The sequence below is a fragment of the Thrips palmi genome, unplaced genomic scaffold (genome assembly GCF_012932325.1).
Source record: "Thrips palmi isolate BJ-2018 unplaced genomic scaffold, TpBJ-2018v1 HiC_scaffold_15, whole genome shotgun sequence".
Taxonomy (NCBI): domain Eukaryota; kingdom Metazoa; phylum Arthropoda; class Insecta; order Thysanoptera; family Thripidae; genus Thrips; species Thrips palmi.
The window spans coordinates 4,262,704-4,285,952 of NW_023144624.1; the positions used below are offsets into that span (position 1 = coordinate 4,262,704).

The following is a 23,249-nucleotide window of genomic DNA, read 5'->3' on the forward strand; positions in this document are numbered from 1 at the left end:
CCCCGTTGCCGACTCGTCGCGCCCACACCGCGAAACTCGATATAGGCCCGCGCGGCTTTGCCTGGCCGTCCTCGGCGTCCTCAGAGGCGCCGCCGCCTTGATTCTTTCTTTAATTAGCGGCTGGACACTGTTCGGCCGGTCGCACATGCAGCTGGCGGCGCGCCATGGCGCCGTGCTTTGGCGTTTGTGTCCTGTGCGTCCGTCTGTCTGTCCGCCCGTCCGGCCCGCGGCGCTCAGGTGTGCCGGTCTCAGCTTCACGCGGTCCAGCGGGTTGGCCACGGCCGCGCTATCGCCGGTCGGCCATCGCGGAGTGAAATGGAATGGGCTGTACGTGGGTCGTTGAGGCTGGCGGCCCGGCCGAGGGCAGCCGAGGGTCGCGGGTTCAAATACTGGTTTAATGAGGGTAATTGGGCCGCCGTGCCGTTTGTCATCACGGCCAGGACGGCCAGGTGACGCGTGACGTGCTGCGAGGTGCGCGTGCGGGCGGCGGGCAAGGCCGCCAACGCGAACGCCAGAAGAAGAGTCTGGCCCCGGGAGTCGTTTTCGTCGCTCTGTCTCTCTCGCTCTCATGGGGGGGAGTCCCGTTCGGGCGCGAGAGAGACAGAGCGACGAAAACGACTCACTGAATCAGAGTACAGACCGGGCGCAGCCAGTCGAGCCAGCCAGCCGCAGCGCTCTGCCCGCTCTGCCAGTGGGTTGGATCATCCTGCTGTCTGTCTGTCCGTCCGCCAGTCCGCCCGTCCCGAAGACGCCGTCTCGTCTTCACGCCGCGGCTGCGGTGCTGCGGTGCCGGCCCCATAGCGCTAGCCGGCCGAGCGCGCCGCGCAACAATACGAGATTTCTGATCTTCTCCGGCCGGCCGAGCCTGGCCGAGCCTAATGAGCTTTCGTCGGGACGGACGGAAAGAAGGTGAAGGGAAGGGAAGGGGGCGACGCGGGTCCCACCGAAAAACCGGCGCCAAGGTTAGCATTGTGTTATTCCCTATTCCCTCCTTCTTTCCGAGTGCCCTTTCTTGTTTCAAACACGAAAAAAAGTAAAAATTGGCCGGATTCCGGCGGCGGCGCGACGGAGTAGTGTAGTCACGGCGAGGTTCGAAGAAACCCGTGGAGCATCCGTGCCGTTTTTAAAAAGGGATAAAAAATAATGGGGAAACACGACGAAAGCCGCGGGAACAATGATTGTGTTGGTCATTTTGGCGCGGTGGTCCTGTTGGGTCCCCGGCGGCACGGCACGGCGCGGCACGGCACGGCGCGGCACTGCGTCGCGTGGAATTCGAATTCCTGCCGCTCGACTCGAGAATGCTTTTGTCCGCGCCGCTGACTTGCCACTTGGTCTTTCCGTCGAGCAGCTCGCTGTTCGCGCTGCGTGGATGGGCCGGTAATTTGAATGCGCCGCGTCGCGACGCCCCCTAAACGACGCGGCGGGGCGGGGCGGGGCGGGGCGCGGCGGGGCGGCCTTAGCTCACGTGGAAATAACATGTGTAAGCCGGCGATAAGCGCCCCCATTCAATACGCGGCACTAACGCGCGACGTCGCCGTGCTGGCTGTGGCACTCCGTGGCGCCGCCCCATTCATGGAGCCATTCCCCGGCAAGCCGACGGCAAGCCGCGAGTCACTTAGGTACCCGCCCCGCCCCGCCCCGCCGCCGCCCCGCGGCTGGATAATTGATTCAGTCACTGAACAATGCACGGCGTGTCAGGTGGCGACAGCCTGCTGACGGGTGCCTGGTGCCCCGATCCAGTATGCATCCGTCCGCCAGCTCGGCGACAGCTTGGGATCGAACCCGCCCCGCCCCGCCCCGCCCCGCCGGACGCGGCCTTGAAGGCCGTGCTGCGGGCGCTGCCATGGCGCTGCCCCGCCCCGGGGACTCGGGGGACTCTAGCCCCGGGCCGCTTCGGCGTGGCGGCCAATTTCAAATGGACGCATATGGATGGGCTGCGGTTGCATGCTAACCACGCCGACAAGCCGAACCCGAAACGCGGCCGGCGGCGCCGGGGATCGAACCCGGGGCGGTTTCGAGAGTCGGGGGGGTTTGTTTGCAGTGTGAGGCTGAGCCGCGGCGGCGCGCGCTGAGCTGAAATATGGACGAGTCGTCCGCGCCGCTCGCCCCGGCCGACGGCGACGCCGGCAACGCTCAGCAACTTTGTAGTGGCGGGGCGGCAAGCGAGGGCGGCGGCGGCGCGCTGCACTGGGAGACTGCGACTGCACGCGTTACCTCAAATCCGTTGATCCCGGCAGCCCCGGCAGGCGGGTGGCGGGCTTGGCCGTGGCTTGCCGTGGCTTGCCTTGGCTTGCCGGGGTGCAGCCCAAGTGGCGCCGTCCGAGGCAGCCAGGCGGCCAGGCAGGCAGGCAGCCAGGCCGGCGCCCCACGGCGTTTCGAGGATTACCCTGGGCTGCCGGCTGCCTGCCGGCGGCGCACGATGTGGCCAGGAAGGCCGTGAGATTTATCCCGCTGGCCCGGCCGGCCCGGCCCGCCGTGTCGCCCTGGGTTTATGCATTCGCGGTGACCGAAATAGCGTCCGCTCCGTCGTTTTGGAGCGCGTTTTCTGGCGTGTCGCTGCACCCTGCTTGCTGCTGCCCCCACGGCACTGCGCGGGGAGTGCACCCACAGTGCACCAGCGCAAAGACACTGTGTATACCAACGCAGTGCAGCGTGCTGATGCGGGTCCATTCAGTGTCAGTTTGAAGAAGCATATTACGAAATTTTCAGGCTGACTGCGCTTTGCTTCTCGCCCCGCCCCGTGCGTGGTGATATTCGAGGCCGGCCTGCCCCTCGGCCTGCCCCTCGGCCTGCGCGGCCTGCCCCATGCCGCAGGCGAGGCGAGGCGCAGCCCGCCCTAGCAGAATGAACCTCCGCTTGCGGCCGGCCAGCCCCTCCAGCCCCTATCGGTCCGTCCGCCTGCCCGCACCGCCCTTCCGTCCGCTCGCCCCCGCGGCCCGCGGCCCGCGCATGCGGCAGTAGTAAACAATGCTGCAGATTTATAATGGCAGTGAAATTCGGCAGTGTTTTCCTCTGCATGTATTATTGGCCATTAATCATGCAGCCAGTCAGACGGCCGGTCGGCGGCGCGGCGGGGATGAAGAATTGTGCAGTGGCGAGTGAATCAGTGGATCCGTCCGCGAATCGGTGCGTGGCTCGGCTCGGCTCCACGGCGCTGCGTGGCGCGCACACTGGCGAGCACGTATCGCGCGCCCGCAGTGCCACACACTGTGTGCCACACAGCCCCGCAGCCCTCCGTCCGCGCCACTGATCTTCGCCTGATTTGTTGAGATAGGCCCGCTGTCGCTCAGTGTCCTTTGCGGGGGAGGCGGGGCGGGGCGGGGCGACTTATCGAAAAGGCGTTTCGTTCGGTTTCGAGGACCGCTTCGGTTGCCGTTTCCGCTGCCAAACTGCTGGCTTTCGTGTCTTGAAAGGAAACGAGCCATTTCTTTTCTCCCCTTTTCACTTTGGGCGCGGCCTTTTTTGTTTCAAACTGTGGTGTAGAGTGACGCGGCGTGGCGTGGCGCGGCGTGGCGTGGCGTGGCGTGTGCGGCCCCGGAAGTGCAGCGATTCCAGCGCCCTCTCTCTTTCTTTTTTTGCCACCGTTCGCTTTTCGCGCGCTGGCTTCGCCGTGGCTGATCTTTTCGCTTTTTATTTTTAAATTCTTTTTTTTTTTCATTCCTGCCGCCACATTCTGTGCTCACACAACAGTATTTGGATCCCCATGGGCGCCGTGGACGACCACACGCAGCAAAACGGGCCCTTCCCCCTCCCCCCTCACTTTCCCCCTCCCCCTCCCCGCTCGGCGTGACGACGGCGCGAAATGGCCCCACGGTGCGCAACGACATTTGCATATGGTAGGTAGCAGGTAGGTCGGAGACACACACAGGCATATATTTACACACACACGCGCGCGCACACACTCACACGGACATGCAGAGAGCGTCGCGACACGGCGCCCATCATGGAGGTCAATGAGTTTCCAGCACGCACGACGCGCGACGCGGGGGCAGGGGAAAGGGGTGGAAGTGGGCGTGGGGTGGGGGTGGGGCGTCCTTCCAAGGCCTCTGCGCGACGCCGTATGCGTGCCGTTGTGTCGAAACGTATTTAGGCCTCCCACACACACACACACACACACACTGACGCAACACTCACACAGTGCAGTGATGCCCCGGCCCGTCGCTGCATATTAATGAGAAACTGTTTTGTTTTTCACCTGCCTGCCTTCCTCTGGGGAGGGCGCATCCCCCTGTTTTCGCGCAGACGTGTGTGTGTGTGTTTGTTTGTGTGTGTGCGCGTGTGTGTGTTTGCAGGTTATGAGGCATGGGGGGCTCAGCCACCTGTGAACAGCAAACGGGTCAGCACTGTATTCTGTGGCGTAGCAGCATGCAGTTTGAATAAGCTCGTTCGTTCGCACTGCTGTGGCACTGTGGCCCGCCACACACAGACATACACACACTCACACGCACACACACGCACCCCCCTCACACACACACATACACACACACTCGCACACTCGCACACTCGCACACACACTCTCGGTCGAAGAGGTGCGAGATAGGTCCAAATAGTGTCGTCCGTCCTTTGTGTTTGTCTCTCTCTCTTTCTCTGGGCTTGGGTCACTGGCCGGTGGAGGGTCGCCCTGGCGGCGTGGCCCGGCGCTTGCTCGCTTTCCAGGACTGGCAGTGCACTGGCAGTGGCGCAAATTCACTCGGAAGGTTTAATTAACACGGGACTGTCGGGCGGTCGAGTACGGAAGTGGTGGTTTCGAGTGGAACGGCGCGTGGGCCTCCACCTCCACGCCGCGGTCGGCGCCGTCCAGTGTCCACTCTCGAAACTTTGGCCGTCCCCAGGTCCTCGATGTGGTGGGCCGCGGAGCGCTTCCGTGAATGTCAGCCGACCAATCGGAGCGCTTCGGATGACCTAGGATGACCGTCTTCGCGGGCCTCTCGCCCGCCAAACTTCCGCCGATCCCCAACTCTCTGGCCAATCGGTGCGCTTTCTCGTCGGCGTGGCTTGGCGGACGCCAGGGCGGGGGCGGAGGGGGTCGCGGCCTTCGCCCCCGCCCTCCCCGGCGGCCCGGCGGCGTGGCGGCCAAGGCCGAAATGCCGGAATGGGCGCCGCGTCGTCGTCCTGGTGCCGCCGACTGCCCGCCGAATGCCCGCCGAATGCCCGCCGCTCGCTCGTCCCGATTTGGCGCGACAGAAACTCTCCTCGTGGTGCGGGTTGCTTGCGAGGGTGGCCGCCGAGTTTGGCCGTTAAGCACAGGAAAGCGGCCATATCGTCATATCCCCTCCCCTTTTTCAATACCGCCCCGCCGCGACGCGCCGCGACGCGCTCAGCCGGCAGGAGGGGGGGGGGGAGGTGTCTGACCCGGGGAGGGAAGTACCGGGGCCAGCCGCGCGGGGCCACGAACCCGGCGGCCAGTTTCTGCACCTGGGCAACGCCGCCTGTGTCCCTGTGCTGAGTTTGCAGTCCAGTGTAGGGGTTCCAAGGTGACAAGGTTCGGACGCCCGCGACGCCGCGACGCGCTGCTTTTGTGTCTACCTCGCGATGCTTCGCGTTGCTTCGCGTTCGCGGCGCTGCTCGGCGCGGCACCCGAGCGGCTCGGCTGGCGGTGTCATTTCCACCTCGCCGACAAACGACGGCGCGATATTCGATCCCCGCGATCGGGTTTTGTTGTTGTTGTTGTTGTTGGTTGTTGTTGTTTTGCTGTTGTTGCTGCTGCTGCTGCCGCGGCACAAGAAGGATGGCCTTGAGGGACGCGGGGACGGCGGCGCGACGACGCTCGCATAGCGGAATATCGCTCACGACCGGAATCAATATTAAGGGTGGCCAGGACCCCTTGGTCTTATCGGCTGCCCCATACGCCTCGTGCGTGTGTGTGCGCGCGCGTGTGTGTGTGTGTGTCTGAGTGTCTGTGTGTGTGTGTCTGTGTGTCTGTGTGTGTGTGTATGTGTCTGTGTGTATTTGTCTGAGTGTCTGTCTGTGTGTGTGTGTCTGTGTGTCTGTGTGTGTGTCTGTGTGTATGTGTCTGAGTGTCTGTGTCTGTGTGTGTGCGCACGCGCTCTGTCTTGCGTCGGTCATTAGGTGGCGGTGGATATTGCCGGTCGGCGCGCCACGCGTTATCGGCGCTCCGTCCTGCAGACTGATTCCGCGAGTCGTTTTTTGTCGTCTCTGTCGCACCCACGGCGCGCCCCGTTTGGGTGCGGGAGGGACGGCCTCGAAGCCTCGGAATCGGCCTCCTAGCGCGGCGGCTTGCGGGAGGATCGTGGATCCGCGTCGCCCAAGGCGATAACGCGGATGGATGTAATAATGAATGAAATGTCGTCCGCCAAGGAACCGGGAGATTAGAGAAGCGGCCGGACTAGAAGAAGGAAAGAAATGAAGAAACCCGACGAGCGAGGCGGTGTCTATCGCGCCTCGTGTGTTAGGTGTGTGTGTGTGTGTGTGTGTGAGAGAGAGAGAGAGAGAGAGAGAGAGAGAGAGAGAGAGAGAGGAGAGAGAGAGAGAGAGAGAGAGAGAGAGAGAGTGGGTGTGAGTGTGTGAGTGGGAGTGGGCGGATGACAGTGTGTGTGAGGGCTTGCCTTATGGTGGTCAGCTGGTCTGCGTTTTATCAAGGGGCCGGCCCATCCCCGGCGCGGCTGCTCTAGATAGTCTGTCGGGGCAGGTTAGGGTTAGGGCCAGACCAGGGCCAGCCGGTATATAAAACGTAGGGAAACTTATGGTGTATGGTAGAGAAAATCCCGAAGGAAAGTTTTCTCTGTCACCGAGTCTATGCCGCTGCCTGCTGCCTTGCCTGCCCCGCTTGCCGTAACGGAGGCGCCTCGGCGTGGCGTGCACGTGTCCGGCACGTGCGCCTTGCACGTGTGTGTGTGTGTGTGTGTGTGTGTGTGAAGCGTGCGCCTGTATCGTAAAATGGACATAATTTATTACGCGGGGTCGCAGCCTCTCCGCCCGCCGCTCCGCCCTGCGCCGCCCTGCTCGGCGCAGCTTATGCAAAGTGTTTATTAGTTGCCGCCCTATTGAACTTGGGCCGTCCGTATCACAATGTCTTCCGCATTGTGCCTGCTTGCCTGCCGCCGCGCCGTGCCGCGCCGTGGTGCGCGCACTTCCGCCAGAGTGTAGGCAGCGTAGGCAATGCCAGGCGAACCCATAGCGCCCCTCCGCGCAGAGCCCCGATAATCGTTTCGCGCCCCGTTTGCGTACACTTGCACTGCATATCTTCCCGAACTCGTCGTTTTCGGCCGGCCTCTGTTTTTCTAGGGCTGTGCATGGCGCTGCGCCGAAATGGAATACGATTTCGAAACGGTCGTGAATGATGTTTGGACTGTACGTACGACGCGGCGCGTCCTCGGCGATATGTGCGACGTCTCCAACCAACCAACAGCTGGCCGGCCGGCGAGTCGGCCTGGCACTGCCTGGCACTCATGTGTCCGTCTCGCCCGGCCCTACTGTCTGCGACTGATGATTCATAACGGGCATCTTGATGCCTTCCTCCTGCCCTTGGTGCCCTCGGTGCCCTCGGTGCCCCCTGGCACGCCTTGGCGTCCAAGCAGTGCCTGTTTTCCCCCAGCCCGGCCGGGTTGGGCCGTTTCGCAACGGCGGGCGGCCAGCGACACGGCGGCAGCGCGGCCGGCCATCCGGGCGGCGCGGCACTTCGGCCGCTTTTAGGTCCTTTTAGGTTCCTTTTAGGTTCCTTTTAGGTTCCTTTTAGGTTCCTTTTAGGCCCTTTTGGGCCCTTTTCATGGCCGGCTCAAGGCCGTTTGATGAGCACGTGTCGCTTTTAACTCGGTTGATGGCGAGGCTGCCCGAGGGCGGCGCGGCCGGCGGCGGGGTCAGCGTTTTGCGTCGCTCTGGCCTCGGCCGCTCGCTCGGCCAACTGCGTGGCGGCGGCGAAGGCAGAGACACTTTGCCGCCCGTTTTATTGAGAGTCGTATTTGTCCGCGCAAATGAGTGCGGCCTGCGCAGCCCGCGCAGCCTGCGGACGGAATGGGGCACTCTGGGTCGTTGTCGTGCGCCGCTGCCTTCTCGGACTGATTCCGCACAGCGCTCCGTCGCTCTGTCTCTCTCGCACCCATACGGAACGCCCCATGAGTGCGAGAGAGACAGAGCGATGTTCGGAAGGGCCGTGAGCGTCCCGCGCGAGTAGGCAGCTCGTCGCTATGCCACTGGGAAAGAAGCGGGAAGAAAGAGCGAGTGTGGCTGGAGGGCTGAGGCCGGTGGCGAGGCCTTGCCCGGCCGCAGTGAACGCCATGAGGCCGAAGTAAAGGCAATAATTCAATTACCACGATGGTGAGGGTACCAAGACCCACCCAGCCGGACAGACTCACACACGCGGTGCTGCTGCGCGATGGTGGTGGTGTGAGGGCTGACTCGCTGCTGGCTCGCTGGCCGGGCGGCCGGCCCTCGCGCGGCCTTGCCGGTTTGGTCGGCGGGTATGGCTTTCCGATACACGGCGGTCATATAAAAGAATAGGCGCCATTTGGACGTCTTCCTCCTCCTCCCATCTCACTGACCGACCGGCCCTCGCGGAGGCCAGGACGCCTGCAGCCACCAGCAGCACCAGCAACCAGCCTCTCGCTCTCTCTCTCTCTCTCTCTCCGCTCCCACCGGGACCCGTCGGCCTTTCCTTCTCCCTCTTGAGTCGCAAGTTGAGTCTGGTTCTCATTTGCACCTTGCCGGCGTGCTGCCGTGTGGCGCACACTGTGGCGCGGCGGCGGGGCGGGTCGCTGTTTGCGTGTTCGCCCGATCGCCTCGCCGCACAATGGCTCTAGATCGAGGAGCACGGCGTGTCTGCCTGCCTGTGAGTCTGTGCTTGCTGAAGAAATCTCGCACGACCCTGCCCGCGCCTCGAGACTCTCACAACCCTTCCGATAGGTGGCGCGGGTATCGCAAGGCAGCGGCGGGGCGGGGCGGGGCGGGGCGGGGCGGGGCGGGGCGGCTGGGTGTGGCGCTGCCACCGCCCCGAGCCGTCCCTCCCCCAGCAGTATCTCAACGTCGCTCCCAAACTTGTTCTGACAGCAGACTAGACGCGAATCCTGGCGCGGAGCGTCCTTCCCCGCGCCGCTCCGCCGCCGCGCCGCTCCCCGCGCGCCGGAACGTGCTCCGGCAGGGCGTGGCGGTGGCGGCGCGGAACAGACCCCACAACGACAATCGACAACTTCAACGCCCTGTGGCTTTTCGGCCCGCGGGGGCCGCGGGGGCCGCGCACTGAACCTCCACGCGGCAGGTGCTGTCCGTCCGTCCGTCCGTCCGTCCGCGCGTGCGTCCGGCGCTAGTGCCGCCCTCAGCCGCCCCTCCGCCTCGCGGCGTTTCTCGCGGCGCTGCGGAAAGTGCCGTGAAACGCCGCCGCGGCTGGAAAAAGCGCGCCGAGCTCGCCTGCCTCAATTTCCGCGCCATCTCGCCGCCGAGATGGTCTCATTCTTCAGCGGTATAAGATTGCTGTACATTCACTCGGTTGGACTGCGGGGGGGCCTTGCCGGGGGCGGGCCGGGGGCGGCGAGGCCCGCGCGGGGGCGGCAGAACCAACAGGCAATCTTGCGCATGTCTGCCGTGATGTATTACACACGCCGGGCCGGGGTGGGGCTGCGCCGTGCCCCTTGCCGCCCCGTGCCGCCAGCCGGCAGGCGATAGCGCGCAAATTGTCCATAGTGCATGGCCAAGACATGAGCACGCCATGAGCGAGTGGCCGCCGCCCGCGCCGCCGTCCTGGAGAAGGCGCTGCTTGCGCTGCTGCACTGGAGTCGCGCGGGCCTCGCGGCTGGCTGGCGGCCATGGGGGCGGCGTGGAAGGGCGCGCGGCGCGGCGGGGTGGGGGCAGAGGGTGCGCGGGGCTGGCGCGCGCAGTGGGGTCCTCGTGTGGATGGTGCTTGCTGCGCCACGCTGCGCCACGCTGCGCCCTGCTCACGTGCGCGCCGCGTTGATCTTTTGAAACATGTTGACGACCACGGCGCACCGCGCAGCACCGCGCAGCGCAGCTCCCCCTGAATGGCGCAATGATGCACCCGTTGCAATGCAGTGCAATGCGGCGTGTCGCGCCGCAACGTTTATTTCATTTCATATTTTTTTTTGTGGTGCGCCTTATTTTGGCGGCCCCTGGTTTGGCGGTCTCTAGAGCCATCCGGCTGGAATATCGCCAGTCGTCGCCTCGCGCTCACCGCTCAATGGGATTGAAATGTCGCCCCGGCGGCGCGGCGCGGCACGGCACGGCACGGCCTTCATTCATCAAGGCATTGACGTTTTCGGGGCGCAGTCTTCGCGCCTGACGCGGACGCGCGTCGCCCGGCAAGCGGCAACACCCCGGCCGCGCCATAACGAAGTGAAAGGCTGATGGATTTCAGGCGAAATAACCGCACACTGTGCACGCGGAGGCGAGCCGAGGCGAGCCGAGGAGAGGAAGAGGGGGTGGGGGCCGTCCTTTGCTCCCGATGTATAAATCTCCACGGAGCGTGGCACGGCGTGGCACGGCGTGGCGCCGGCGCGCCGCACGGCCCCATACTAGTGCTCACCAGGAGCTACGGCCCGCGCCCCGCCCGCCCCGCACGCCCCGCGCTGTCCCTGCGGGGAGCCAACCCCCTCTCTCTCGGCCCGGATTGCAAATCACACGATTCCTCTCGCGGATAACAGATCAAATTTCTCGCACCAGCTGAGAAGTGCCGCCCGGAGAACAGGGGCCCGTAATGCCGCTACGCCGTCTGCGGCCAAACGCGCCGCCCTGCGGGTCTTTGAACCCGCGACCTTCGGCCGCGCGTGACTGGGTGCGCGGTTTGGCGCTGTTTTCCTCGATGAGCGTTTCGTTCCGCGGGGACGGGACGCTGGAAGGGAGTCTCCTGCATGCGCGCGATGAGGTTCACGTCGACGGCGACGTGCGCGTGCAGCGGAGAGCTGACGCACCGCCACCGCCGCCGGCCGAAGTACATGTACGTACGCGTCGTTGCGGCGAGTCACGCGCCGCCGTTGCATCGCCGCGCCGCGGGCCGCCGGGGCCGCCTCCCTCCGCCGCGCTGTCCCTCTCGCACCTCCGCGGCACACCCCACGAGTGCGAGAGAGGCAGGGCGACGACGGTGTGGCGGGAGCACGGCCGGGATGGGACGGCAGCAGCGCTGCTGCGGCTGGCCGCGGTGCGAAAGTGCAGTGCGCACGGCGGGGACGCTCGGAGGGGATGCAGCGTGCAGCCTGGCCTCGCAGCATCGAGCCTCGCAGCGCTCGCAGCGCGCGCAGCCTCCACTCAAATAGATTAACCCCTCCATTATATCGGGGAGGGGAGGGGCGGGGCGGGCGGGGAGCACCACCGCAGTGCGCGCCGCCGCCGCCACGGCCGCCACGGCCGCGACCATGATCACGGCCACTACCTCCAAACTTGCGAAATCAAAGAGGGGGGATGCTTTGAAACGGGAGGGAGGGATGGCGAATTGATGGAAACAAACGTGGGTGTGGGAGTGAAAGGGTGTGGGAAGTGGGAGTGAGGAGGGAAAGCCTTTTTCGCGCTCGCCAGTCAAAGGCCAATGAAGAAGGGGGAATTGCCCCGCTTCGCCACGTTCGGCGCCGCGCGAGTGGGGGCTCGTGAGGGAAATGACCGTTTGATTCCAACATTGGCAGCCTGGCTGGCTCGCCACTGGCACGCCTGCACCAAGTCGCACCAAGTGTCTGGGGGCCTCGCGCCCGTCCTGCCCGTCCTGCAGGTTTGTTATCAACCGGGAGGGCCTGGCTGGGCCTGGCTGGGCCTGGGGCCGCGGGAGGGGTAGGTGGGGTCGTTGGCCGCGACGCTAGCGACGCCCACCCACCCTGTGCACCCCTTCCCTCCCCGAAGTCGGCTTTTGTAGACGTAGAACAGGTGGCTGCAGGTACCAGCGCCGCGAGGCACGCCGAGGCTCACCGAGGCCCTGGCCGTGGAGGGAGGCTGAGGCTGGCCTCTTGTCTGGGCCCTGGGTGCCCTGGCCCCGGCCCCGGCCCCGGCCCCGGCCCCGGCCTGGCACCTGGCGGCATGCAGGGGGCTTAGTATTTACCCTGGGGTGTGAAAACAGACCGGTGGACTACAATAAGTGACCGTTGGCGGCTAGGCCGGGCTCGGCCACGGCTCGGCCAGGTAGCCGCTACGGAGAACTCGCCTTCCGCGGAAGGGAAGGAAACCAAGGAGTTTGGGAGAAACGTCGACGCTAATTGGTCCTGTAAATCGAGACATAGACTGTCCGTTCTAACGGCACCTGTTGGCTCGGTTCGTGAGTGAACGAAGCCCGCGAATACCCGGAAACTTTGAGAATGCGTCTGGCTGCTGTTGACTGCTGTTCGTCCCGCGCTGCGCGCTGCGCCCCGACCGTGCGGCGTATAATTTGAAGGAAGTTGTTATTCTCGACTCCCGAGGCTCCCCGAGCCAGCCCGCCCGGGGATGCCAGGGCTGCCAGCGCTGCCAGGGCTGCCAGGGGCGAATGGAACTCGCAGACGGAGTGGCGCTGCGCTGCCCAGCTTTGCGAAGCTTTGAGCGGCAGTGGCTGCCTGCGCGGTCTGCCCGCCTGCCCCACTACAAGACTGCTGTCTCCGTCTCTGTCCCGCGCATTGAGGGAGCATTGAGAGTGCAAGTGAGGGGACTCGGGAGCAGGCTCAGTGCGTAGCCCACGGCGTAGCGCGGTGTAGCCCGGGGGGCAAGTCCTTACCTTTACCTGGCTGCCTGGCTGGCTGGCTGGCTGGCTGCTGCTGCCTGCCAGCCCCGTCTGTGCCGCCGCGCTTGGCTTGGCGTAGCAGCGATGCCGGCGCAAAAGGCGCACAGTCATCCGTGATGGAGTTGTAGTCTGTCGTATTCACCGCCTGACCAGCAGCCAGCACAGGCACGGCCAGCACCGCCAGCAGCGGGGAGCCTTGTCCTACAGTGCCGTGCCACGGTGCACCGAGCCGCCCGAGTCCGTCCGCTCGTTCGTCCGGCCGTCTGCCTGTCGCAGCCACTGGAAAAAAGAACGCAAAGGGACCTTTATCATTTTCCGCGTTGCTCGTCTTTCCGAAACGGTTGCACTTTTCAGAAAGCCCCTCCCCCTCCCCCCGTCTGGCGGGCCGCGCGTTCGCCGCGCGATGAAATCGGATAAAGTGGAATTTGGAGGCCGCTGATGAGGAGTCCGATTGTGGCTGCTCTGGCTGGCGCTAGCTGGCGCTGCAGAACGGCCCCGAACACCGCTTCGCTGTCTCTCTCGCACCCTTCCGGCGCGCCCCTCGAGTGCGAGAGAGACGGAGGCGCGCTCGGAGGCGGTCTGGCCGTGGCCGTGCCGTGGCCGAGGGAACGTTTGCTTCGTCTTTCAGCGTCCGCCGGGTTTATCTCCCGCGAACTATAAATATATGGAGCAGCGCCGCGGTTTCGGGGAACGGTCTCATGATCGAGCGTGGCTGGGGCACTGTGCTGGGGCGCGGCGCCGCGATCATCGGCTCGCTGCTCTGCTCGGCAAACTCGGGAAGAGTGCGGGCCAAATCGGGTCAAGAGCGCGTGTTGTGTATTTCCTTCGGGTTGAGGCGGCCCACGGCCCACGCGCACGCCGGCCGGGCCGAACTCCGGGTGCTTGATTAATAATAATAACAATGAAAAACGGGCCGCTTTTAATCCGGACGTGTCATTCACGTGTCACGGCCCCACGGCCTCGCGGCCCACGGCGCGTCTAGGACGACGATTATAATAACAATCGAAATTAATCCCCCTCGCGGCAACCTCCTTTTCCCGAAATAATTAGTCTGGCTGACCGCCGGCCGCCGCCGCGCCCTCAGGGCCCTCAGGGCGGTGCGGTACTGCGCCCTTCCGCCCTTCCGGCCACGCACGCCAGTACACTGAGAGTCGTTTTCGTCGCTCTGTCTCTCTCGCACCCGTGGGGCGTCTCGTGTGGGTGCGAGAGAGACAGCGCGACTCTCGGAATCAGTCTAGCTAGGTGCACGCCGTGGCGCTGTTTACGCTGCGCGTGTGCGTGTGTGCGTGTGTGCGTGAGGTTCTGTACGTGTCGGCCGTGTTTTAATCTCGTCGGATTTGATACGCGCCGTGCCCTGCGCTGTGTGGTTTATACACACCGGGCTGCTCGAACGAACCTCGAACCCTTTGAGATGGTAATGACCTAGTCCATTTTTAGTCCCTGCCGGCGGCGTGCCGCGCCCCGCCGCGCCCCGTCGAGGCCCGTGCCGCCGAGTGCTGGAACAGCTCTATCGTCTGGCTGCACAATGGCCCTGCAGGGCTTGGCAGGGCCCTGCTCGCCCCGCTGCAGTGCTGCATCTCCACCTGTAGCCCCGGGCTGCCCCGGCACACCGCCGCCGCTCGTTGCTTTACGGGTCGAGTTACGCCCGCTGTGCCCGCTGCAGCGGCTGCAGCGCTGTGTGAGTTGCACTGTTCCACAGGTGAGGCGGCCAGGCAGCCAGCCAGCCAGTCGGGCAGGCCGCTGGAATAATCGAGTTGCAGTTTGCACTGTCGGGATCGTCGGGAAGCTTTTCGCCGGGAATCGAGTTTGCCGTCCGCGGCGAGCGTCGCGAGTGTCTGCTCCAGGTCCCCGGCCTGCTCTTCCTGCTCCGGGTTGGCGCCGTCGAGGACGCCGTCGAGGGCCCCGGGTCGTTCAGTGCCCGATGGGGCTGGCTGGCCGCTCGGCCGTCCTCCCCCACGTACGTTTGTCCACCGGCCGGGCCGGCCATCAGGGCTCGGGGCGCGGGGGTGGGTGCTCGCGTGAGTAGAGTCCGTAGTGGGTATCTGGACACGATCGGGCGGGAACGGCCCAATCTGCCCTCGCCTCGCCTCGCGGCCCCCGTTTGGGCGGCGCGGCCCAACGCAACGGCCCCCCGCGTGGAAAGACGGCATCTGCCGCGCGGGGCGCTGCGGGGCCCTGCGGCCCGGCGCGGATACGGCGATGTGGCCGGCGTCCCTGTGCCTCGTGCGCCTCGTGCGCCTCGTGCGCCGGGGACGTCGGGGCCATGGCAGCCATGGCACGGCGATGGGCTGGAAGAGACAACCGAGAGACACCCCCGCAACGGGGGGCGGGGCGGGGCGGGGCGGGGCGGGGCGGGGCTTGACGGACAGCCCGTCGCCCGGCAGGCCTTTTGTGTGCGCTGGCCGCGCTGGCCGCCCTTTCGAATTACAATAATAAATTACCCCGTCCCTTCGCCTTGTAGTACGCTATGCGCCTTCGGGAAGCCTTCGGGCTTCGGGTCGGTGCGAGATGCCCAGTGCACCACACTTACACTGTGGCGGCCGGCACGGCGGCACGGCCATGTCCGAGCGGTCCGTGCGGCCCTTGCGAGGCCTGCCCCTGCCCCGCCTGCTCGGCCGTTTTGTCCGTCGTTTGACCGCAGTGGCCGGACGGCCGGACGGGCCGAGTTGGTCCTGGCCGAGTGGGGCGTAGCCGTGGCGTAGCAGCGCCGCACTCCCCAGACAAAGTTGCCGAGCCGAGGCGAGTCGAGCCGGCCAAGAAAATCCCAACATTTTTACGACTCGGGATGGGCATCTAGCTCCATCCGGCCCTGCGTGCCCTGTGCCCCGCTCCGCAGTGCCCCCCCCCCTCTGCCTTTCCACTGGCCCTTCGCCGGCCCTTCGCTTCCCCCTCCTTCGCCGCCAGTCCGGACGTACATGCAGTTATTGCCCACTTCCTGTCAGATCAGCGATCGGTGTTTTCTGCCACGACTGTGTGGTCTCAGGTCTGGTGCGCGGCCGTCATCCAAAGCTGTCGCGTGCTGTGTAGTCGCTCGTAGTGCAGCCATCCGGGCCGCGGCGCCGCGGACTGGGGGAGGGGGGGGGGGCGTCGCACAGGTGGCCGCGCCGGCCGAGCGCTGGAAGGACGAGGGACCGAGCGAGGGACGCGATTGATAGCTTATCAGGGCGGCCAAGTGCGCGGCGCTGGCGGGGTTTTAATTCCTTGTTTCCCGTGTGGCGCCGCGGTGCCGCGGCACTGCCTTGCTTTAGTGTTTTATGGCCCCGGACACGCCACGGCGAGCCAGGCGGGCCCGACGGGCCTCCCTCGGCCATCCAGCGGCTCGTTGCCGTCCAGGTGTGTTTCCGCCGGGCACCCGATTGCAGGGCAGGGCGCAGGGCGACGGCCGTTGCGTAACGCCGGTGTAGGCACAGTGTAAGGCTGTCTATCACTTTTCTGGGGAGGTGGGGGGATTTAGAAAAGAATGCAAAACGTTTTGTTACACACGGCGACTGGCAATTTTATTTTCGGCGTTCTACATGGAGTTGGAGTGTCCGCTTAGGAGGCGACGCGAGTCGGGGGCGGGCTCAGCCATCAAAGTCACCCCGGCCGTGTTTGCTGGGGTGCGTATCGCGGCGGGGCGGGGCGGGGCGGGGCGGGGCGGAAAGGGAAAGCGACCTTTCCTCCTTTTAAACTTTCCTGCCGTTTCCGGTCTCCCTCCGCGACGTCTTCGAACAAGGCGGAGTGTAAGTCAGTCACCCCCGCAGGCCCCGCCAGGCCGCGCGAGACGTCGTGGCGTTGAGCAAAGAGAGGGAGAGGGAGAGAAAAACGAACGAAAAAAGTCGCGCTAGGGACGAAAAAAAAAAATTATCGAGAAGCTCGCTGCACCTCTGCGTGGAATCGGTGGAATCACTTCGGAAATTTTGTCGTGCCGCTCCGCTACGTCGCTTGGGCAGCGGACTTGTAAACAAAACGGGTTTAATGGTCAAACCTGTCTGTATTTATGAAGTTGAGCGTGAGTGGGAGCACTGCAAAGGTGTGATGATTTACGGTGACGTTTCTAAAATGACTCCGCCGTCGGTTTTTTTTTCGCTGTGTAGACCAAGTAGTGCGGAGCGGCAGTCCATTTGCTGTTTGCTATAAATTATCCGCGAGTGTCGCGGCGCAGCGCGCCATTATGTCGCACCTTTCAATGAGTGCGCCACGCTTCCTTACCCCCGTTCTGCTGCTTTATTTTTTTCGAGCGCGGAGCGGGAAAAATGTATTGCATTCTTTAGTGGAAAATTTTTAGCGCGCCCTCCCCTTCCTCGGCGTTATCTTCACTTTGAATCCCTCTTGGTGTGGCCCGCGCGGATCAACTTATCAGAGAGCACCGGGATTTCCCCCCTTTCCCGTTTTCGGTTTTCGTTTTTGCTTTTTGCTGTGCTTCACCGAGGGAGGGAGGAGGGGTGGGACGCGGCGGGGGTGTGTTTGGCGTCGAGGGGTGGGAACCTGTTTGCAGATTTGTGTGTCCGAGTGCGCGCTGCATCCCCAAGAGTCGGTGGTGTCATCGAGGGACGTCGGTGTGAGTGTGTGCGTACGTCTGTGTGTGTGCTGGTCACGGTGCACGAGGGGTGCATCATCGGGGCCAGGGGGCCTAGCCCTTGGCCTAGCCAGACACGTCCGGCAAGCGGGGCTCCTTATCCTGATGAAAACAAAAATCCGTGAGCATCATTTATTTAGCGCGGTTCTGCCGGAGTTTTTCTTGTTGCGGCCGGTCCTGAAATGAAGGCCCGGCAGTGGGGCGTTGTCCGGCACTGCCCGGCACTGCCCCGCCGAGCGGCGGCCCTGGGAAGGGACGGGTCATTCTACGACCTCCCCCCCCTCACTCCCTGCGCAAAAAGCACACATGCCGCCCCGCGCCGTCTTGGCCGCCAAGTCCCTCATCTAGCCCGGCCGGGCCGGGGACTGGCGAGGAGGGCGGTGCGGCTGTTTTGCGCGGATCGCCCAATTTACACTGCCGCTGCCGCGCTGCCGCGGTTCGAGTATATCCCTCGCCGCGCCTCGCCAAACCCACGCGGCACGCCACGGCCCGGCCGCCGTTCCCCTCGTTTTTACCCACTTTTTTGTGGTTGTTGTTTTTCTTTTCACCGCGGTGCGCGCCCCTCTCCCTTCCTCTCATTACGCGTGTGGCTCGCTTTGCAGCTTCGAATGACACTGTTTGCTCTGCGGCCGGCCTCCTCTATGATATGGGGCCTCTGCGTGCGTGCGTGTGTGTGTGTTCGTGTGTGTTCGTGTGTGTGTGTGTGTCGCGGGGATTAAAACAGTTGTTAATTAGAGGGGTTAGCCAGCCTGCCGTGCGGCCGTCCGGCCGTCCGGGCCGCGAGGTAAGTAGGGCCGGGACGCCGGAACGCCGGAACACAGCTGTCCGCGGCGCGTCCAGCCCACTTTGCATAGCCTGGCATAGTCCGCTTGGCCCCGGCAGCAGCGCAAACTTGCAGTTATGAAAAGTTTTAAAAATGGCTGGGCTGGACTCGACCCACCTCACCCCGCCCCGCCCCGCCTCACCCTCCGCCCCGCCCCCTCTCGCTTCCGGGCAGGCTGCTGGGTCGGGGAGAGCGGATCCCCCACTGGAAGGTAGGCCACCGCCGTAATGTACTTGTTCTGCGGCGCGATGCGGCGCGGTGCGGACGGGGAAGAGGGAGGCGAGAGGGAGAGAGAGAGAAAGGGAGAGAGAGAGAAAGGGAGAGGGAAGTTCCTCCACGCCGTCGTCCCTCCAGGATAACGCGAAAATGCGTGGCGGCTGGGGCGCAGTGCGAGGGGCGGGATGGGGATTGGGGTGGCGAGGGGATCCAAGTTTTTACGACTCATCAATCCCGGCGAGGCAACGCGCGTGCTGACGACTTCTGAGTGAGAAAGCAGTTTAAGAATTTGGGCCCCATTCGGGCTAACCGCCGCGGGGCGGGGCCGTGGCGGGGCGTGGCGGGGCGTGGCGCCCTGCCCTGCTGGCTCAGGGTGGAAAAGAGGGAGCGAAAAATGGGAATTGCGTTTTTGTTTGCGTTATTGTTGGGCTGTGCGTCTCGCTGACTGGCATACTGACTGGCTGGCTGACTGACGGCGCGGTGGCGGGCAGGCAGGCAGGCAGCCAGGCAGCCAGGCAGTCGACCCCTTTTCCTCGCGGACCTAATTTCCACTCTGTCATGCACACAAGGCCGGGGGGCGTGAGGCTTTCGCGGGGTGCCGTTCCGCCGCCTCGTGTGGACGACTGCCAATGCACGACGTGCTCGTCGCGGAGGCTCCGTCGTCGCGGAGGCTCCGTCGTCGCGGAGGCTCGACCATCGCCTAGTTTGCCTGCAGACGACGGCAGTGCCCTCGGACGTGCTCGCAAACAATTACTTTGTTGTTTTCGGTTCTTATTGTGTGCTAAGCCCTCTCCAGAGTCCTCCGCTCCTCCCCGGTGCACTGCGCGACGGTGCACCGCGCCACGCGCAGCCCCCGCTGCCCCCGCGGCCTCCGCAGCCCTCGGCGCGGGCGTTTCTCTCTAAGCAGCTTCGCCCGGCCCGGCCCCGGCCCGGCTCGGAATCTAAAGTTTTCCTATTTGTTATGTAACTTTTGTAATTCCGGGATTGCGAAGCAGGCCAGGCAGTTCTCGTCGTAGCAACAAGTGTCGACGCCGCGCCGAGGTTCTGTAAGTTAGCATTCCGATGACTGGGAGCGACCCTGGAACAAGAGATTACAACCGGGCATTATGTCTGGAGCGCCCCCAGTCCCACAGTGCCCGCCTCACCCCACCCCGCCGTGCCTGTGCCTGCCACGCCCCCAACAACGACAACTGGAAGCCTGGACAAAGTTGGCTGCTCGCGTGCTGGCCGCACCTGGCCGCGTGTGTGTACCTGTGTGTGTTTCTGTGTTTCGCTGTGTGTGTGTGTGTGTGTGTGTGTGTGTGTGTGTGTGTGTGTGTGTCTGCGGGGGCGATTGGGAATCAATAGCGAGCGAGGCGGGTATTGGCAGGGATTGAAACCGCCGCGCCGGTACCGTATGTGTGCGCGGCGGGGTGGCGCGGCGGGGTGGCGGTGTCGGGGCTCTGGACGGTTAGCCGGTAAGTTTGACAGAGACACGCCAGGCCCGCTCTGTTGGGATTCAATCCTGGAAGGCTATATATCAACAAGGACCAGCGCGACAATCGCACGCGTGCCCGCCGCCACCCCCTGGCCTCCAGACTCCAGGCCAGCAGGCTCCAGCCAGCCTCCAGGCCAGCCTCCAGGCCAGGCTGCAGCACTCGAGGGCCACCCCTCCATCCCCTGCAGCCTCCAGCCAGGCAGCCCCTCCAAATGCCGTAAAAAGCGAAAGAAAAGTCTGAGTGTTGCTTAATTTGTGCAAAGCGCTCGCTCCTCTCTTCCTCGCGGCCTGGAGGCCCCGCGGCCGAGTCCAGTCGAGTGCTCCAGTGCTGCAGACTGCAGCTCGGTCCGGCGTGGCCCGGCGTGGCTCGGCGCCATTGACTTGCCTCCTCGGACGCCTCTCCAGCCTGGCGGGGCCCTGGCGGGGCCCTTGAAGGGTTGAAGCAAAGGTCCTCTCTCGGCCTGGGCGTCGGCTTTGGCGGTCGGCCCGGGGCCGGGCGGGGTGGTGCTGCGGCTGGTTCGGCGCGCTCCTCGCCGCAGCGATGATGGGGCGCGGAAAATGCAGGGAAACGGGGAAGCGAAAAAATAAAAGTCCTTTTTGGAGTGGCGGCCGGCTTTCCTGCTCCGCGCTGCCGCTTCCGCTAAAGTCCCGCCGCGCCGGCCGCGTCGGCCCCGCAGCGCGGTGGGGCAGCGCGGTGGGGCAGAGGCGACGAGGCGCCGGCCTCATTGTTTGTCTTTCCCGAGTGCTGCCGGCCGACGCTGCCGATGCTGCCGACGCCCGCCGTGCCGGCCATACTGACGGTGATCCCGTTTTCCCTCGTTATATTTTCAATACGGAGCGGCGGCAGAGGGCGGCAGAGGGTGGCTGTCTTGGCGGTGCGTCGTGCCTGCCGTGCCCGCCGCGCCGGCGAGGAGACTAGACGGTCGGCGGTTCGAAGACTGGTCGGTCAGCGCCTTTCGCCCTTGGGGCCGGCCTTTGGACAGGGCAGCCTTTGGGCAGGGCAGCCTTTGGGCAGCCTTTGCCCCGTCCCGCCCCTTCCTTCGGGCACAGTGATGGGTCAGCACCCCGCCCCGGCCGTCGGCGCCGTCGGCCCGTCCCGTCCGCCTCCCCCGCGTCACTCAGCCGCGTCCTTCCTCCCCGGAGAGAGAGAGGCACGTGTCAAAACCTTTTGAGGAAATTACCATTGCAGTCCGGGCCGAGAAACGGACCGCGTGGGGAGGTTTTTTTCGGTGCACGGATTGGAATTGCATTTGGCGGAGTCTCATGCCGTTGTCCTACGACCACCCGCGGCACGTCACTAAAAAACTAAAAATCCGAAAAAAAATTTAAAAATTGAAAAACGTGGAAGCTTATTAGAAAGCGTCACACTTTTTCTGCGTGCTCCCCTCCCCCTCTTTGCGCGCGACTTTTGTTTTCTTTTTCTTTTTCTTTTTTTTCCCACTGTATGTGCGGACCGTTCCGGTCCGGTAGAGTACACTCGAATAAATCATTGGCCGAAAGTGTCGGCGCTGTGCCGCGCGCAGGGAGTGCGGGCAGTGCGGGGGTGGCCGCGCGCCCCCTCTATAAACTCCGGTAATTTCAGCGGCGTGATTTACATAGGAGATAAGTGGACCAGAGCACGGCCTGCACAGCCGCGGCGGGGCGGGGCGGGGCGGGGCGCCGTCACGGAGGACGTGCGGACGGAGACAAAGACAAGCAGCGCTGCGTGTCACGCCGTGTCGCCGCGTCAGTGTGTGTGTGTGTGTGTGTGTGTGTGTGTGTGTGGCCAGTGCACCCCTTCCCCTTGCTTTACCTATTAATACGCACAATCCATCGGATAAGCCACCGGCCGGGCCGGGCCGGCCTGCTTGGATGGAACGGATTAACATCGTTTGCAGATCGCAATGAGGCACGCGCTTGAAAATGCATTCGCAGCCTGTCGGGCCTGTCGGGCCGCCTGCCGCTCCAGAGTGGTGAGCCAGCGGGATTTGCCTAGCTGGTGCACTGCATTTGTTTCTTCCTCTTGCCTGTCAGGCAAGGTCGGCGCGATAACCATCGACAGGCCGCCCGGCCGGCCGGCCCTGCAGACGGCATGACGGGCCGAAAGGCCGAAAGCGAAAAAAAGGGAAGGTGTCGGTATCGCTGCATGCCTCCTCGATAACGAGGTGCCGCGCCGCTTTGCCTGACAGGCAGCCAGCCTCGCGCACGCCCCGCACGCCCCGCACGCCCCGCACGCCCCGCACGCCCCGCACGCCGCACGCCCCGCACGCCCCGCACGCCCCGCACGCCCCGCACGCCCCGCACGCCCCGCACGCCCCAAACAAGGTGGACGGACGGATACCTCGGATCCATAATTCATCCGGCATAATTTCGGCTTGCATCCAACTCCACTCCAGTGTGCCCGCAGTGCGGCCCGTCCAATCAGCTGCACCGCCTTCAGAGGTTCGCCGGTTCCAGAGGTTTTAGAGGTTCCAGGTTCCTGCGGTTTGTGCGGTTCCTGCGGTTCCTGCGGTTCCTGGAGCTCATGGAGCTCCTGCGGTTCCAGAGGTTCCGGAGGTCCCGGAGGTTCCAGAGATTCCCGAGGTTCTCGAGGTTCCAGCGCCCAGTTCGGTCCAGCCAGGGAAAAGGGGAAGGGGGAATTCTAATGAAACCGCGGAGTCGTGAAGATGAGGAAGCCTGTCAGACTCTCTTTATTTTTCTTGTCGCGTCTTTGTCCTCCTCGTGTGGGGCGACACGGCGGCGCGGAGGGTGACCTTTGACAGGTTTGGGCTCGGCCGCCACCATGGCCGCCACCATGGCCGCCACACCACGCGGCCCGTCGACTCGTCACAGCGGAGGTGTCCGAAATGGTATTCAAATGGACGCGTAAAAGCGGCGGCAGCTTTATCAAGATGCCCCCGCGCCGTCCCCGCACCGTCCCTGTCACCATCAAGATCTCAATTTATTTGGCCTAAATGGCGTGTCGGGCCGACTCGTCGATCAAAGGATTTGTTGGTGTAGCAGCATCTGAAAAAAAAAAAAAAAAAAAAAAAAAGGGATTCTGGAATATGTATGCGAACGGACATATGTCTTTGTTTTTGGCGCCGGTTTCTCCGTGGATAATTTGCAAGGCGCCACGGATCGACACCCTTTGTATCATAGTGTAGTAAACACGAACGAGACGCCAGCGGGCGCTCCCCTGTGTCTCATTGCGTGTATAATCCCTTTGTCGTTCAGGATATCCCGTGTCATGGACTTGGCGATAAGTGGTCCCCACGCACACTTTACACACACACACACACACACACACACACACACACACACACACGTCTTATCACGCGTCCACTTTTTACGTCAGAGACGCCAGGAAAACGACAACGCCGTATATACGCGCTAAGTGATATGCCGGACGTCGGTTTTGTTTTTTGACGAGTTTTGTTTTTGTTGTTGCCGTTTGTTCCTCCGTAAGGAAACGGGACACTCTTTATTCCGCACGGCCTTGCCGTCATCGCCCTTTGGACAGCGTCCTCCTTGCCGCGAGCGCGTGCGCCCAATATTAATGACGCCTCTCCGCGCGCGC

At 64.0% G+C, this 23,249-nt stretch overlaps 1 protein-coding gene across 1 annotated transcript in view; it reads left to right on the plus strand.

Annotated features, from left to right (window-relative positions):
• Positions 1-23,249, plus strand: part of LOC117641381 — a 160,359-nt gene that overhangs the window by 1,135 nt on the left and 135,975 nt on the right. The window lies entirely within an intron of this gene.